At 40.5% G+C, this 16,475-nt stretch overlaps 1 protein-coding gene across 11 annotated transcripts in view; it reads left to right on the top strand.

The window, feature by feature from the left end:
* CADM1 (cell adhesion molecule 1) overlaps positions 1-16,475 on the top strand; it is a 293,287-nt gene that overhangs the window by 63,440 nt on the left and 213,372 nt on the right. The window lies entirely within an intron of this gene.

Here is a 16,475-nt window from a genome sequence, read left to right as displayed (position 1 = left end):
TTCTAAGCACTTGTTTCTAGCAGGGCTTAACCTTAAACGGCTATATATCCCCAACTGAAGTTTAAGGTTTCCTTTGAATATGATAAAAATGTATCACTGCAGTAAACCTGGCGTAGTCAGTTTCATAAAAGTGGGTGGTGTTGCCTGTCCAGCTTTTCCCAGGATTTCCCCCTTTTTTTTCTTTTGAGGCAGCTGTTTTGAGAAATCTGCAAGGGTGCTCACTAAACACTACCAGCTGTCCAGTTCTAGGGATGCAGGATCATCCCAGCTGTCCCCTGAGAGATGGCAACTCGAATGGCAGATGAATGGTCTGTTAGATGAAAATCTGAAGGAGTATGTTGTGGAAATGACTGAGCAGTGTCAACATGCTTAGTGTTTGTATGCAAAATGAAGATGGCAGGTTAGTTGCCCAAAGGAGCTTACAATCAACCAACACATCAAATGATTATTTATAGAGTACCGTAGGTTTGCATGGTGTTTTACAGACAAATATATTAGATTCCTCACGGTATGCTCCCCCCTCCCCGAGCCTTTCTAAAGTTTGAAGTTACTGCAGCTGAACTATCCAGAGTGGTGCTTTCAGAAATCTGATTGGTGATGAGCTCTTGCAGCGGACTACGGTTCAGAAATAAAAATTCAGGTACAGACTCGTGTCGTGTTGCTGCATCAGACTATAGCATGCTCTGCTTTCTATTCAGTCTTCTCTGTTGCGCACGTTCATTTCCTTTAACTTCTGTTCATTTATATATCGCCTGTTTTATCAAAGTACTTCTACGGGGCTCATCACAATACTATGGAGGCACTTCTCAGTGTGACTCATCCAAGGCCCTGCGCACAGGCAGGGATAGAATCCAGGGGCCTGACTTTCATAAGTGCAGAGCACCCCCAATGCTCCTTGCAGTCATTGGAGGCTTTGGGTGATCAGTGGTTCTGGGGCCGGATTCGACCGCTGTTTTTTCTCCTGGGTGCAGTGTGGTGTTCATGCATCCCGGGGCTTATCTTAGTGCCATGTTGTCGCTTGATATTGGTTTGTCTTGTGTTCTTGATTGGAATGTTACTGCTGTGTGCTGTTAGTAGAATAACTGTAAACCAATAAGATAAAGAAATGTGACACAAATCTCCGGAACCTGCAGTTCTGTGTTTTTTGCAACCTACCAGTGAAGAAATTTTGCCAGATTTTTTGTTAAATATATGATCCTACTGTTGTCATAAACCTGACTTTAGCCTGTTTTCAGTAACTTGAGAATAACATGGTTGAATGAGAAACCATACATTTTGCAAGTTGGTAACCTACTGCTCAGAGCTGATGATTTTCCAGGATTTGTGATGTGATGGCTCCACTAAGGAATTCAGTTCTATAATTTGTAGCACAGTATCTTATTTACCTCAATCAGACATGTTTGTGAACTTGTATAAATGTTATCCTTATCCAGTCTAGCTGTGTCTCTCTCCAAAAACCATATTCCTTTGTTTTCAACGTAACTAATGCCTGTAGCAAGATTTTTGAAGTTAATTGCCCAGATGTATATTGCAAATAAGATGAAGCGTTACAAGAAGATAGCAGTAGATGAATGGATTGAGAGACTAACCCCAGGGCCCGTTTCTATGAATAGACATGTAAAAATGCATTAATTTTGAACTTCTGACTTCAAATATTTTGTATAGAAATGTTTAAGTAGTTGATCTTTTGAATCGCCAGACCTTTTTGTGGTTGGCAGGAATTGTAAACGTATTTTCTTAAATGATCTCTGAAGCTGTCAAGCAAGTTTGAGTGAACAGTTCTGGATAGACATCTGTACAATTGGTTCAGACAATAGCATAGAACTGGACTTTTTTCAATAGAAGCTAAATTGGCTTTTTAAAACTACCTGTTATTTACATTAAGAGAAGGTTTAGTGTGCAAACATTTGTGCAAATGAAAGCACATTGCATTCGCGTGTATTTTTATATTGAAATGTTCATAAAACTTTTGAGACAAATGATTTGAGCATTGTTTGAAATTTAAGTGTATTTTGGGTCAGCTAGATTTGTTTCATGAAGCTGTGCACATGTTTCCTAAAGTGTATGATAAACTAATACAGGAATAGGGGCCTTGTTTTTTCCAGATGCTTAGAAGTCAGTCTCCCTTTTAAAGATATTTTTTCCACTCTATTCTTCCCAAAATGGCATTAGGAAAGAGATGGTTTGGTTTTTTTGAATTGTTTTGGGCTAGTAGTCCCATGTTCAGATATCACTTGGAATGGATAGAATCTTCCTGGCGGATGAAACCACAGCAGACTTGATCAGCTGGAAGCATTTGGCACAAAATGAATGGTTAAGCTGGCAGAGCTATCAGTCTCTGAGGCTGTCCTAAGGGTCCACCAATAGGTTTTGCCAGTGGGATTTACATTCTCAAGGTTAACATGAAAGCATCAAGCATATATTAATCAAAGCTGTTGTTGTGTGAAGGATAGAATACTCTTATCGTGCTAGTGTAGCAATGAAATTGTCCCTTCCAGTTGACCTAGCGTGAAGATCTGAAGACTAGGACTTGTGTTTTCCAAATATGTGAGATTACTTTGTGGACCACTTTTTCTTTGACTCGGAGCCTAGCACAGTGTTGAAGTGCAGGTAGCAGAAAACTGCCTTGACGTTGTTGGGCATCAGTGAGCCAAAAGGAACACCGCATGGTTCATTACGATTTACAACTCAAACATAAATAATTCAGAATAAACAAACATAACATTAAAAAACCCTAAAACACTCCTGGCATAGCGCACAGATCAAAAGGCTCAGACTACTTGATAGAAATGACTTGGTTTGAGACTTAGTCCCAGGGGCACAGTAACGTACATTGTAAGGTTTTTCTGATCCTGTTAAGTCCATTGTTGGACCTTACTACTAAGGCGAATGGACAAGAAAAGAGAAAACAGCAGGGATATGTCAACTGAGGAATTAAATGTTCTGAAATTGATTTACTCTGTAGAAATATACAGGCTTCTTTCTAGTCAGAAACGGTAAACAAAACAGATCACATCAGTTAGCGTTTTCTTTTGCAGCACCCATCACAATTAGTAAGCATCTCAAGTACAAAATATGCTTCCCAAGTGAAGCCTGTTGCAGAGTGCAGATGATTGTGCAATGTAAAGTCTTGTCTGGGAGTTTCGTCGCGGTCATCCGCGTAAGTCGGACCCATCCTGGTGACAGGCAGAGCTACTCTTGGCAACAGGGCTGCCTCTCTGGAAGTGGTAAATGGTTCACACTAAACCTTGCGCCCATGCTGTTATGCTGGTGCCTGCATTGGGTTCAAATCCCCTAGACAAGGCCTTAAATTTGCTGTTCAGCTGTTTTATTTTATACATGAATTCTGTTCGAGAGCGACGTGTCAATATTGTGGGAGGCGCTACCCTTTCGGATGTGTGGGCACAAAGGACATGGCAGATGTCCTGTCATGCTGAAGGGCTTTGGGGGAAGCTGCCACTGCCACAGGGTCCTTGAGTACAGTAGGTAAATGTATAAGCATTTCTGGGGTCTACAATTAGAAGAATATTGCTAAATTGGAGAGGGCTCAGATTAGAAAACATGCTTTATAGTCGCAGACTCAATCCGAGCATTAACCAAGTGATGGTTAAGGGATGACTTGATCAGTCTATTAGGGAGTCTACGCAGGGAACAGAAATTTTGATATGAGAGGGCTCTTCAGTGTAACAGATACAAGGTCTAACAAGATCCAATGGTTGGAAGTTGAAGCTAGACAAATGCAGGCAAAAAAATCAAGTGCACATTTTTAACTGAGTTCTTAGCCATTGGAACAACTTAGCAAGGGTTGTGGTGGATTCTCTGTCACTGACCATTTTAAAACCAAGATTAAATGTTTTTTCTAAAAGATGTTCTCTAGTTCAAACAGGAATTAATTTGTGGAATTAAATCAGAATTACACCAGCGTTAGGATGAGACTCTCATAGATTTTTTTTTAATCTATGAATTCTGCTCCTACTCATTTGACAGCATTTACCAATGGTCTTTCCACTACTATCCCCAGTTACGGATACTTCCGAAACCTATAAAAGGGTGTTTTGAATGATGATCAAACATCTTACCCCAGGCAGATTGCCTCTTACAGTTCCTTCAAGCAGGGTTTGGTAGTACCCTTCCAGGGCCCATTTCTACTCTTGGGACATCCAAGGGAAATGGGAGTGTTGATAGTGGGCTTCCATCCTCTTAAACACTTAATTTGGGCTCTATTAGCCTGAAATCAGTGCTTTCATCCTGTAGTCCCACTGTCGTGTAAATATGTTCCTCCTTGCCATTTTGAGCCTATGCTAGTATTCCTCTAGAGTTCACTCCCTCTTCTTAAATGGCACTTTTTAATGGTTACTTTGGCCAGACGAGCTGGAGAAAGAGAGAGAGCTCTCTTCTCTTGCAAAGAAGCATTTCAGCACTTTCTACAAGATAAGTGTCAACTTTCTCTCTTGAGTTTCCACTTGATGCCAGTATTGCCTAGTCTGGTGTTTTATACTGACACCAATCACCATAATGATGGAGTGCCTTCCATGTAAAATTGTCAGCAATAGCCAAGTCCCTAGGACTTCATGATATTTTACTGACTCACCAGAAAATATAGCCTTGTTGATGACCATTGCATACTTCTAGAAAACCAAGTACTGAACTTACTTTTTCCTTTAAAAGAATCAATCTTGGGATTTTTGCTGCCCTGGAATTGTACTTTATCTCACCCACAGTTTATTTCTTAATCGTGAGTTCTTTTTTAAAGGGCTCATCTAGGAACATAATCTTCCTTTCTCTACTGCTTCATATATCCCTTCTGTAAACTGTGATTTAACAAGTCCCTGAGTCTTATCTTTGTAGATTATGACACTGTCATCTCCTAAATATTGTGTTTAAAATACTGGATACTGAAAAATATCACATTGGAATAATTCTATTGCAAGCTTTGTTTTTGCTAAAACCTAATCTCCAATACTGTTAGTCTCTCTCTGGGGTTGCATTTAAGGGACGTAGTGTTGAATTGGATGCTTAATTCTAGAGTGCCTAATTAATTTTTCTTTTGGTAGCTGATAAACTTTGGCTTTGGGTCTCTGCAGTCTTTGACATTAATCTTAGTAAACTGTTAAATGAAACTGTGAGCATCTTAAACTGACCCAGTAAATTCAATTTACAGCAGGATATTTTAGAGTATAATGTAGAGAATATTTCTGGTGCAGACTTATCATTAAATAACTGGAAACAGTCCCAACTGGCTGTCTAATATAATTTTCTGTGAATCTGAATGGATAGGAGTTTGATATTTCAGCCCTTGGTTCTTGCCCTGCTGTAGAAACCATCCTGACAGTAAGTAGATCATGTGAAATAAAGGACGTGTAGATGAAGTGTTCTTGTTGTGTATAATATGAGCTGCTTGAGTGCTCCACTCCCTTTAAGTCCTGGGGTTAAGCATTAAAGGGAAGTTCCATTTCCAGCCAAACGGTACAATGCACAACTACTGAGCCATGGGTGACCCTGGCTTCCCGGGGGTTAACAGGAATAATTTTCAATGCCTGATTGAGATCCGGTTTATATAAATACTTTTTTCCCCCCAGAAAACTGTACTCAAAATATTGAAGGAGAAGATTCACTACATAGGCATGCAATGTGCTTGTTTCTTTGTTTACAGTTTGGGCAAATGTACTTGTTTGGTTGAAATTATAAGGTAACATTTAGTGCAAGAGCAAAATATTTTCACTGCATTATATAACTGTTTTCCTATTCAGGCTACAGACATGTAAACCAATGGAGTTAGCAGTAGTTACACCAAACAAACTAAAGTAACTTCACTAATTGTGTAAATAAATAAAAATCATGGTGTTGTCAGCCCACTCTTCAAAGTTTTAATTCTAGACTCCTTTTAGAATCTGATTCAGCATAGCACTTAAGTACATGGTTAAAGTTAGGCATGTGCTTAAGTGCTTTGATATGGTCCTTAGTGAGGTGGCCTATCATGAAGTCTTTGGCACATTCAGAGAATACAGTACGAATGTTTGCACATGAAAAATGCATCATGGACCGTGAAATCTGGTCTTTTGTGTGCTTTTACCCTATACTATACAGGTTTCGGGGAGGAGACCAGGGTTTCTCAAATTGGGGATCCTTACCCAACAGAGAGTTGCTGGGGGGTTGTGGTATTGTCACCCTTACTTCTACACTGCCTTAGGAACTGGGTAGCTGGAGAGTGGCGGTTGTTGGCCAGGCGCCCAGCTACGAAGTCAGCGCCCTGCCAGCAGCAGAAGTAAGGTTGTCAATACCATACCATGCCATCCTTATTTCTGTGCTGCTGCTGGTAGCGACTCTGCCTTCAGAGCTAGGCTCTTGGCCAGCAGCCGCCGCTCTCCAGCTGCCCAGCTCTGAAGGCAGCGCTGCCGCCAGCAGCAGCACAGAAGTAAGGGTAGCAGTACCGCAACCCCCCCCGCCGGCCCCAAGAAAACCCCGACTCTTTTGGGGGACAGGACCTCTACCATTACAACACAGTGAAATTTCAGATTTAAATAGCTGAAATTATGACATTCACAATTTTTAAAGTCCTATGACTGTGAAATTTACCAAAACGGACACTGAATTTGGTAGGGCTCTACATATAGTGAAGTATATAGTTATTCTGATACACGCAATTTCATATTAAAGGGACATGTTTTTGTTTACTCTTAAAATTCACCAATCTGCGGTGTCTCTTGGTCATCTGTGTGAATTAGCCTGGTTCTAATATAGTTTAATTACGTGTGTGTGTGTGTGTGTGTGTGTGTGTGTGTGTGTGTGTGTGTTAGCTTCTGCCCTAAGTGGCAAATGAATGGTTGGTTTATCTGAACCATTTCTAACTATATTACGTACAAAATGTAAGGTGAGTATACGTAGTGTTGAACCTTCAGAAGACTGGGACATAATTGCCATATCAGATTATATAAGCAGTGTGTTTAGTCCAGCATCCACTCTGACAGCGGCTGTTATCTGATGCTTTAGGCAGATGTTCAAGAAAACCCACTGTGAACAATGATGCCAGCTCACCCCAGAGGAGACTTCTTCCCAGCCCGTCGATCTTAGGGTGACTCATTTTCCAGTTGTGTGCAAAAAGGTTTTAAATTTTAACCTCTCTGTCTTGTGGCAATCAGTTCCATAGGTTAATTATGTTACAGTGGGTGTTGGGGGTAGGGTGGAGAATAGTTCATTTTATCAGTTTTTAAGTGTTTTCAATTAACTGAACATTCCCTTGCTCTAGTATTATTAGAGGATGAATAGGGCAGCCATTTAACCTTCTATATTGTTAGTTGTTTTATATACCTCTATATCATGACTCATCGCTGAACTTAAACAGCCAGACTCTATTCTGTGAACTTCATGCCTTTCATGTTCACTGCTTGTCTCTGAACCCCTTCTATTTCTGTTCTGTCATTTCTGAGAAGGGGAGACCAGAACTGCACACAGTATTCCAGGTTGGTCCCAGTTATCTTTGCTTAAGCTCTAAGACGACTGACCTGTTCAAAATATCAGAGTACAGTAACTCCTCACTTAGTCGTCCCGGTTAACATTGTTTCGTTGTTACGTTGCTGATCAATTAGGGAACATGCTTGTTGGTTTAAAGTTGTGTAATGCTCCCTTCTAACGTCGTTTGGCAGCCGCCTGCTTTGTCTACTGCTTTCAGGAAGAGCTAGCTGGTGGGGGCTTGGAACCAGGGTGAACCGGCAGCCCCCTATCAGCTCCCCCTATTAGCTCCCCACTCCCCTAAGTTCCCTGTGCAGCAGCTGCCTGCAGTTCAGCTGTGTCCCTCTCCCCACTGTCATGTGCTGCTCCTGCCCTCTGCCTTGGAGATGCTCCCCGAGACTCCTGCTTGCTGTGCGGGGCGGGATGGAAGGAAGAGGGGGGCTAATGTCAGGTGTGTCCGTCCCCCCGCGCTCCTGCACCCCGCTTACCCCATCTTCCGTAGAGCAGGGGAGACAGACCAGGACTCAGGATGGAGGGAGCTTGCAGTAGCTGCCTCTCAGCAAGCTGATCTAATTAACAAGGCAGTGTACTTAAGGGAAATGCACATCTCTCCCTCCATTCCTGCTGCCTTGTGTAGAGAGAGAGTTAACCCTTGAGGGCTCAGCCAATTGCTAGTTCATCATTTAGCAGTAAGGGAAATATCCCACCTTCTGACTCCTCCACCTCAACCAAGCTTCACAATCATCACCATGTACCAGTTTGTTTAAAACTTATACTGTGTGTGTGTATGTATGTATGTATGTGTGTATGTATGTATGTATGTATATGTATATATATATATATATATATATATATATATATATATATATATATATATATATATATATATATATATATATAAAAATATATATATATTCGTTGTGCTGTGTGTTTACTGTTACTCTACAGATTTATTCATTCCATGTTTACAGCCTCACCAGTTTTCACATCAGGGTTTAATGATTCTGATAGGCAGAAATAGGAGCGCTATGTATTGTTTCTCTTTACACATTCCCAAAGGATTCATGAGAAACCAGCAGAGAATTGGCCAAAGAAGCAGAACTTTGAACAGGAGCGTCTCCTGTCTCAGAATATTACTTAAGGTTTTTTAATAATTGACAACCTGGAGTCTTCTCTCAGCCTGTGGCAAAGTGGTGCATTAATTGTTGACTTGGGTTTTATAAGGACGAGGACTGAGCTATAACATTTAAACAAAATGCCAGAAATGCATGTGGACCAATGGATAACATTAAACTGAAATTTTTAGTGAGTACTACACTATATCACTGGGGACTGTTTAAATTGCCTGCTGTGGGTTCCTTTCCCTCAATAACCAAACAGCAAAACTAATTATGAAGCAAACGCTGTGGATGAAATTTGGTCTCTTCTTAAAGTGCAGTATTACTGAGATTTATAGGTAGCTACTGACCCATCCATCTGTTGGTAGTAATTGTATATCCCTTTTTGAGACCTCTTACCCAACACTAAATTCATAATTACAGCTCAGTTATCAGGTTTTTTAGTAGTATCTGTTGTCAAGGAGACAAATGAGGCCTATTGAACTAATAGAAATTGTACTTTAGAAGGAACTGGCACATACTTGTAGTTCTACAAGTGAGTGATTTGATTCATTTAGGTTCTTCAGATGTTCGCTGCAGCTATTAAATTTATTTTTATAGATTAACTTTTGTACTCTCATGTGGATATTTAAAATACATTGTTCACGTGTGGTGTTTGTTGTATTTACTGATGGGGAATGCTTCATGGGAACTTGCTAATACTGGTTTGATGGTAGATGCACATGATGGTGATTGCATTGGTACGGAACTGGGTGTGCAAAGAGGTTATATTTACAAACCAAATAACATTCTAAGAGTTAAAAAAAATAAATAAATAAAAAGATGCAGTCCTAGGTGAGTAGTTCAGTCTGTATTGCCATGTAGTAATTCCCAACTCTTGTGGGATTCTTACTTGTGTGTGGCATAGTAGGAACGGACACTGCTGTGATGGGTCAGCTTTCTCATCCTTTACAGAGGTAGCAGAAGAGAGTGTGTGTGCATTCCCATGTATGTTTGGGTAACCTGAGAAGTGCAAAAGCTTATAATTTTATATTAACATGCACTTCTGTAATGTCTCTTAATGCTTTTCACAAACATCATCCCCAGGAAGTAAGGTATCCGTCTCCATTTCACACATGGGTACATTGAGATACTGTGAGGGGAAGGGACTGGTCCAAAGTGTGTCAGCAAGTCCAGTTGAAGAACTGGGAACAGAATGTTGGTGTTCTGGCTCTGTCATCTGTGGCAAACACTAATATACCATATTTACTCCCTCTTGAATCTGATGCATTAATTGTGGTTTCTTCATTTTATGTCACTATTAAGGGGATGTGTTCAATCTTTTACAAGGAACATAGCTCCAAGAACAGCATTTGTGCTGCTCGTACCCCAAGCAGGAGAAGATTATGATGAGTCTACTTAAATTAGAGGTGACAAATGATTGATAATTAGCATTGTCTTTTGTTTTACTAGGGCAAAATGTGAATTTATAAAAGCTGATTTGCTTTATCTTTGGCCTCAGGAATTCTGAAGCAGTTGTACTTATTCTTAATTGCTCGTTTTATGGGTGAAAATTAGGTTGTAATGTAGGCTGTATTGTGGGGGGAATATAGTAGAACTGTTGTGGTGGTTGAACACCAAGTGAAAAATTGGTACTGAGGATTGCCTAATACTTTGCAAATTCCAATTTTTATTAAGTTTAACAATGCAAGCATTTCATACCATTCTACAACTAAATATAGTAATGAAATTTTATCTGAAGTCAGGAACATTATCCAGATATGACTTGATGTGTGTAGGATAGTGCACATCAACTTAGTGGTACAGATTGTGTTAAATGGGCCTGAAATAATCTTCAGGAAAGAAAATCGCTTTCTATTCTTCTTGGCACAAAGTGTTTGTCACAGATACGCATTCTTATCCACATCTTGTTAGTGAAATCATTGTACTTTTTCATTACGAGTTTTATGCAAATATGCTGGCTTTCCTTGATTAGGTTTACATGAATAAGCTGTAATTATATACCGAGGTGATATTAATGTGTGATAATTAAATGTGTAATTAATATGTGTAATTACGATCTGAAAGGTGCATTGTAGTCCCTGTGCACTGTGTTGATTTATGGCATAGGTATTGCCCACGCAGGGAGATAGAGTTCTAGTTTTATGCTTAACACTTCTTCCTATAAATCTTCAGCCACTTGTAGGGAGAGAACACATTCTTTTATTTAAGTACAGGGAGTCTTTATAGCCATGGGAGATGCAGGATTGCATTTATACCTCCTCTTGGTGTTTCCTGGTTAAGCATTTGTTTCATAAGCAGCCGCAGATATGGGGAGGAGGAAAGGAATACAATTAGTGTTTTGAGGAGGCCACCGAATGTGTAGTCACAGAGTTAGAACTCCGCTTTTCAGAAAGAAAGAGTGCTTGTAGGATGGATGTCAGAATCATTCTACAGTGAGTCAGAAACATTCTTGTTTAGCATCACTTAGGATAGATTTTGCATTCAGTCCATGGGCGATCCTAGTCACTCTTCCTCTTCAGTCCCTCCCACTGCATGTAGTGGGGATTTGGCTATGAATAGAGTTTCGTTCCTTATCTATCCCTTTGTACAAAAAGCCAGCTGCAAAGGGCGAACCTTAAGATCTCATGCCCCCAGCTGGTTTGCCATTTAAGCTGGCTCTGTTTGCATCTGGACTCATGTGCAAAGTGTTGGAGCATTTTTGTGGTCTGGGTTACGTTGTAATCATAAATTGACATGTAGGCACCAGCAGTAACGATATGCCTACTTTTGGCTCATGAGGCCCCACGTTTGACAGCTCTGTTTTGGCCTCCGGTGGCGTCTACAGTTCGTGTTTCAGCCCTGTTGGGTTCCATTTGAAGCTGTGACTTGTGGTCAGTGAACTTAATAGACCCAAATCATTGGCAAAGGCCAATGTAACATCAGTTAAATGTCTGATACATTCTCTGTTGAGGACTATATCTTTTCCTGGTGGGAGGACACACTCAGTGCCTGAATAGGTTATTTTAACCTTTAATTCCTGACATGTTTAGTTTGAGTTCTTTTACCAGACTTTGAAGATGGTTTCATTATGTACAACTTTATATAGATAAGAGCAAAGGACATGGAATTTAGAAGGGTTTTTTAAGGTTTTTCATGTACTTCATTTTGTATAGATAGATACTGGGTTTTAATCAGGGCGTTTCATGATTGTAGAAGTTTTCAAATTCCATCCCTAGATGGGTCACCTAGAACTTTCTTAATGTTCTATCAGTTGAAAGCTGTTGTGATGCCTGTTCTTCCTTCATCACTTTCTCAAAATGTGTCATAACTACCTGATTTGCCAACTTATAAGAATTGGGGTGTGTCACCCTTGTGGATGCGTAAAGACTGGATCCATTTCACGCAATGCTATTCCACCCTGTCACTACAGGGGTAACTTCTCTTTCAAGTACAATAGAACCTCAGAGTTACGAACACCTTGGGAATGGAGGTTGTTTGTCACTCTGAACAAACGTTATGGTGGTTCTTTCAAAGGTTTACAACTAAACGTTGATTTAATACAGCTTTGAAACTTTACTATGCAGAACACAAATGCTCCTTTTAACCATCTTCATTGAAACAAAATAAGCATGGAAACAGTTTCCTTACCTTGTCAATTTTTTTTTAAACTCTTCTCCCCTCCCCCCCCTTTTTTCTTAGTAGTTTTACCTTTAACCCAGTACCGTACTGCATTTGCTTTTGTTTGGTCTCTGTTGCAGACTTCCAGTTCCAAATGAGGTGTGTGGTTGACTGGTCAGTTTGTAACTCTGCTGTTGCTAACTCTGAGGTTCTGTTGTAGCTTACTTTCATTGCAGTTGTTGGGGGCCATCGTGTTAGCGTGCCCAGTCAGAACACTCTTTAAGCACACTTGGAGAAGGATTTCCACATGTCAGGAGGCATTGTTAAGGGAATTAAAGGAGCTCCTGGCTCCTCTGCACTAGAAAGTGACTGAGGAAAGATGCTGCTCTCGTGAGGTTATAATGCACTTGGAATCCTGATTGTGAGCCTGGGATGCAGACTAATAATGCTGTGGGTAATTGTAATACAAGACGGAGAAGCCAGGTTGGAGATTATTTAAATCTGCTTAGACTATCCTACTGCTGTGTAGTCAGTGTTTCTTGTCACGTTTTGGGGAGAGCCCAAGGGCCTAATAACAATCAGCATATCATTTTGATACGAGTGCATATGTATGTATGTTTTCTTGAATAACATGTGGAGGGTTTACTTAAATTGTAATGCAGCATGTTTCCAAGGGGGAATCTCAGAACAGATGTGTTATCTACTATGAATGTATTGGGATCAATCCATTTTGTGCTTATACAGACCCTCCTCCTGTCTGGTGCACTCTGCCCTCTAAAAGCTTCCTGAATTGCTTTTTAAATAAGGCAGCTACTACAGCTGCAACCGTTGGATTGGGCCATCTGCCAGCATGAAACGTATCCTTACACACTGAGAGTCTAGGAGCAGACGAAAAGGGAGTGATAATTCACACACATGGAGACCTTGAAAGTGGGGGGGTGGGGGGAAATATTAAACAGGTTTAATTTAGGACTACTTCAGTTGGGATTCTGGGGTTGGTCGTCTTTGGCCCTCAAAGAAAGGGTATTCATCCTTGCTCGCTCCTTGTCCCTCTGTCTGATTTATTGAGCAAGCTTGATGCAGTAAGTTGTTGCTTCTCCCTTATCTTTGCAGTGTTCATGTTAGTCAAAGATACACAACATGCACTCGTGAGGAAATGTACACGAGGCCTAAAATGGCTTTCAGGGTTTTTCTTCATGTTATTTAGCTGACAGAGGCATCAAAGTGGATCTTTTCTCCCAAATATTAAATAATTCTATATTCTCTTCACTTTTAGTTATTAAAACACCATGTATAAACATGTATTTAACCTTATTACTGGAAAAGTAAAAATACCTTTCAGTAGCATAATTCATGTTGGGTGTACAAATTATGAATGATTGTTTCTGTTTGCAAATGCTGCAGCTACAATGTCCTGTGTTAGCCTTGGTTTGAGATCCAGTTGGATTAATTTAAAGACTTCCTAAATACATTATTCCTTCTCCATTCCTTCTGCCTGCTCAGGCATATATGACCTTTGGAATATTATTCTTAAAGAAGAAACTCTTATCTCATAGATCAGGACTTCGGAAATTGCTCTAATGACTTTTCTATATATCTCCTTTAATTTCTTTTAATGCCTTTTTTTACATGTGATTCATAATATTTAGCATTGGAAATTTATTTCTTGTGTCACAGAATTGGCCACGTTCTCCAGTTTATAGGAGCAGAAAGTAAAGCCCCCCCTCCACCCCCCCAAAAAAACCCTCCAAACAAACCAAAAATAAACCCAACCTCTGAGGAGCCTGCCAAAATCCTCCTTTTGAAAAAGGTCAAAGCAGCAGATGAAGTATTGAGACGGACTCAGTTTTCATATATAGGGAACGCCTGCTTCTTGACTTGAGAGGGTTTTGAAATTTGTGTTGCTGTTTTTTGCCTGACTCTTTGTGAGGGGAGAAAGGGATCAGTTTGGAGGCACGGCCTAATTACTTTTCTTCACTACCTTTAGAAAGCTCTGTGGGGGAATGGTCTGTGGCAGTATGATGTGGTAAGGCATGTTCCTTGATTTTGTTTTTTCAGTGTCATTTTCTGAAGTGTTTCATTTGTTGCCATCTTAGGTAAGTGGCTGGTGCAGTTGAGAACTAGACTGTTGCTTCAGTGCATGGTTTGCAGGAAATGCAGGCACTCGCGCACTTTCCTTGGTTTGAGTCCCAGAACATAGTCTGCTGGGATTCCAAATGTTAGAAGCACAACATGTTATCTGTAGCTTAAAGAAATGAGTAATTTGTGCCAGTAGAATCATCTAAATTAAAATTGACCCACTTTCTTCAGGCACTGTGAAGTTAACACTGGGGGCTGTTACCTTGTAGCAGTGATTTTTAGGGGTGTTTATTGTAGGGATAAACAACATACCTCTGTTGAAGTTGCTTCAGTGTTTATTAAGCTCTCACCCTTCTTTTTAAGGACTTACAACTTTGCAGAAAACAAATGTCTGCGTCTAACTACAGAAGTTATAGTACATGCACCAGTCTTAACTTAATGGTATGGAGAAGCATCTGGTAAAAAGGACATTGAGGTCTGCGTTCCTAAAATGTGCTTTTGCTCCCCATACCACGTCCAACCAGCCACACAATTCTTCCATGGGGCCGTTCCTAGATGACTCAATGAGCATGTATATTTTTTTCTCTAGGTACAGATCTTGCACTGTTTGACAATTGCACCTTTCAGTGTTTCTGTATCTTTGAACTGTGTTTTCTGTTGGCTCTAGTTCTATGGGACAGGGATCTCTGTACAGTGCCAAGAACACTGTTTGTACTCAATACATAAACTTAGTCTCTCTCTCTCTCTCTCTCCTCACACCTCTTCCTCCAGTACTCACATGTGTGACTTGGTATTGGAGTCTGTGGTGTGTCAAAAGAAATCTAACTTGGTTAGATCTTTGGGTGCATCGGATTAATTTAATCGTAAAATTGACAGATTTTGGAGTTGGGGCTAAGGTGTCTATTTAACTGGGTTGTTTGGGGCCTTTAGCGTAGAAATTAATCTTGGGTCCTATTTATACCTATAAGTTGAAATATAATATATATTTCTGTGGACATAGCTCACCTTGCTGTTCCACAGAAATTGGAACAGTAGTGAACTGGTTAAGTTTGTGTGCCCGTGAGTGTTTGTCTTCAAACATTTGAGAAAATCTATTGTGGTGCCTTAAGTAATAGGAACAGAATGCCTGGGGGCGGGGAAAGGAAGCGGGTGCAAGTGACATGGGCTGGCGCTGGGGGTTCTAACACTGCATGGTTACATAGAGTTGAAAATAAACTTTCAATCCTCCCATACAAGCTTTTACACCTAACATATTATGCTTGTAGTAATGTTTTTCCCCCTGTCTTTCTCTTTTTAGGTAAGTGAACGTAATGCTTGGATATACCAATTGTATGGTCGTGTTTTTTGCATCCAGCAACTGTGAATTCAGAAGGAAATTGTAAGTAGAGCTGACCAGAGGACGATAGTTCTGTTTAGCAGCAACTTCTGAGATTTTCCGAATTAGTTTTCATTCTGCAGTGACGTGAAAACAAAAGTGTGCAGGACACAGACACTATATCACCCCAAAGCAGGCAGAGCAGGGACTTTAACCTGGATTTTCCACATCCCAGGTTCGTACCTTAACCATCCAGATATTGAGTCAGTCTCTCTGCCCCAGACCTGAAACCTTCCCAGTAAGCTTTGTGGAGGCCAGTATGTCTTCATGAAACATGTGGGCGAAAATGTTCTGACCCAGCTGTGAGATACTTGCCAACTGACAGATGCTCCCGTAGCACATCTAGCAATAGAATGCATGAGGTGCAATGTACCTGTAAAAACAATTACAATGTGGTCTGTCTGGCGCTAGTCTAAGGCTCTGACTCTGTTTCTCAGACCTGTGTGGGTTAAGTGACCTCTTTGGCTGTGCAATGACCCTTCCTGCCATCTGAGATATGGCATTGAATGGCTCTGGAGGGAGCTGGCTAGTTGCTATCTAAAAATACTCAGTAGGAAGCAGATTATGAGTTCTGTGGGGTTCTCTGGGCTGAGTGGGAAATGAAGAGCAGACTTGATTCTCTTTCTTTCTTTTGTCCAAATGCCCTTTGCAGTCAAGGGTTTAGTTTTTCTCCAGGTATGTTTGAGATCCTTGTCCTCTAGTCAACATTTTTTAATTGATTCCTCATGGCAGGAATGTGCTTCTGTTTAATTTTGAATGAGGGGGTGAGGGGAAGAAATGTTCTTTTATGCTTAATTTAAATTTAAATTCAGAAGTGTTTGGAGAAAATAAACACGATCCCTCTCGGGTCAAAT

Source organism: Chrysemys picta, chromosome 16 (assembly GCF_011386835.1).
Source record: "Chrysemys picta bellii isolate R12L10 chromosome 16, ASM1138683v2, whole genome shotgun sequence".
NCBI classification, from domain to species: Eukaryota; Metazoa; Chordata; order Testudines; family Emydidae; genus Chrysemys; species Chrysemys picta.
Note: the sequence above shows the minus strand (reverse complement) of the source record. Positions and strands in the feature narration are given on the sequence as shown.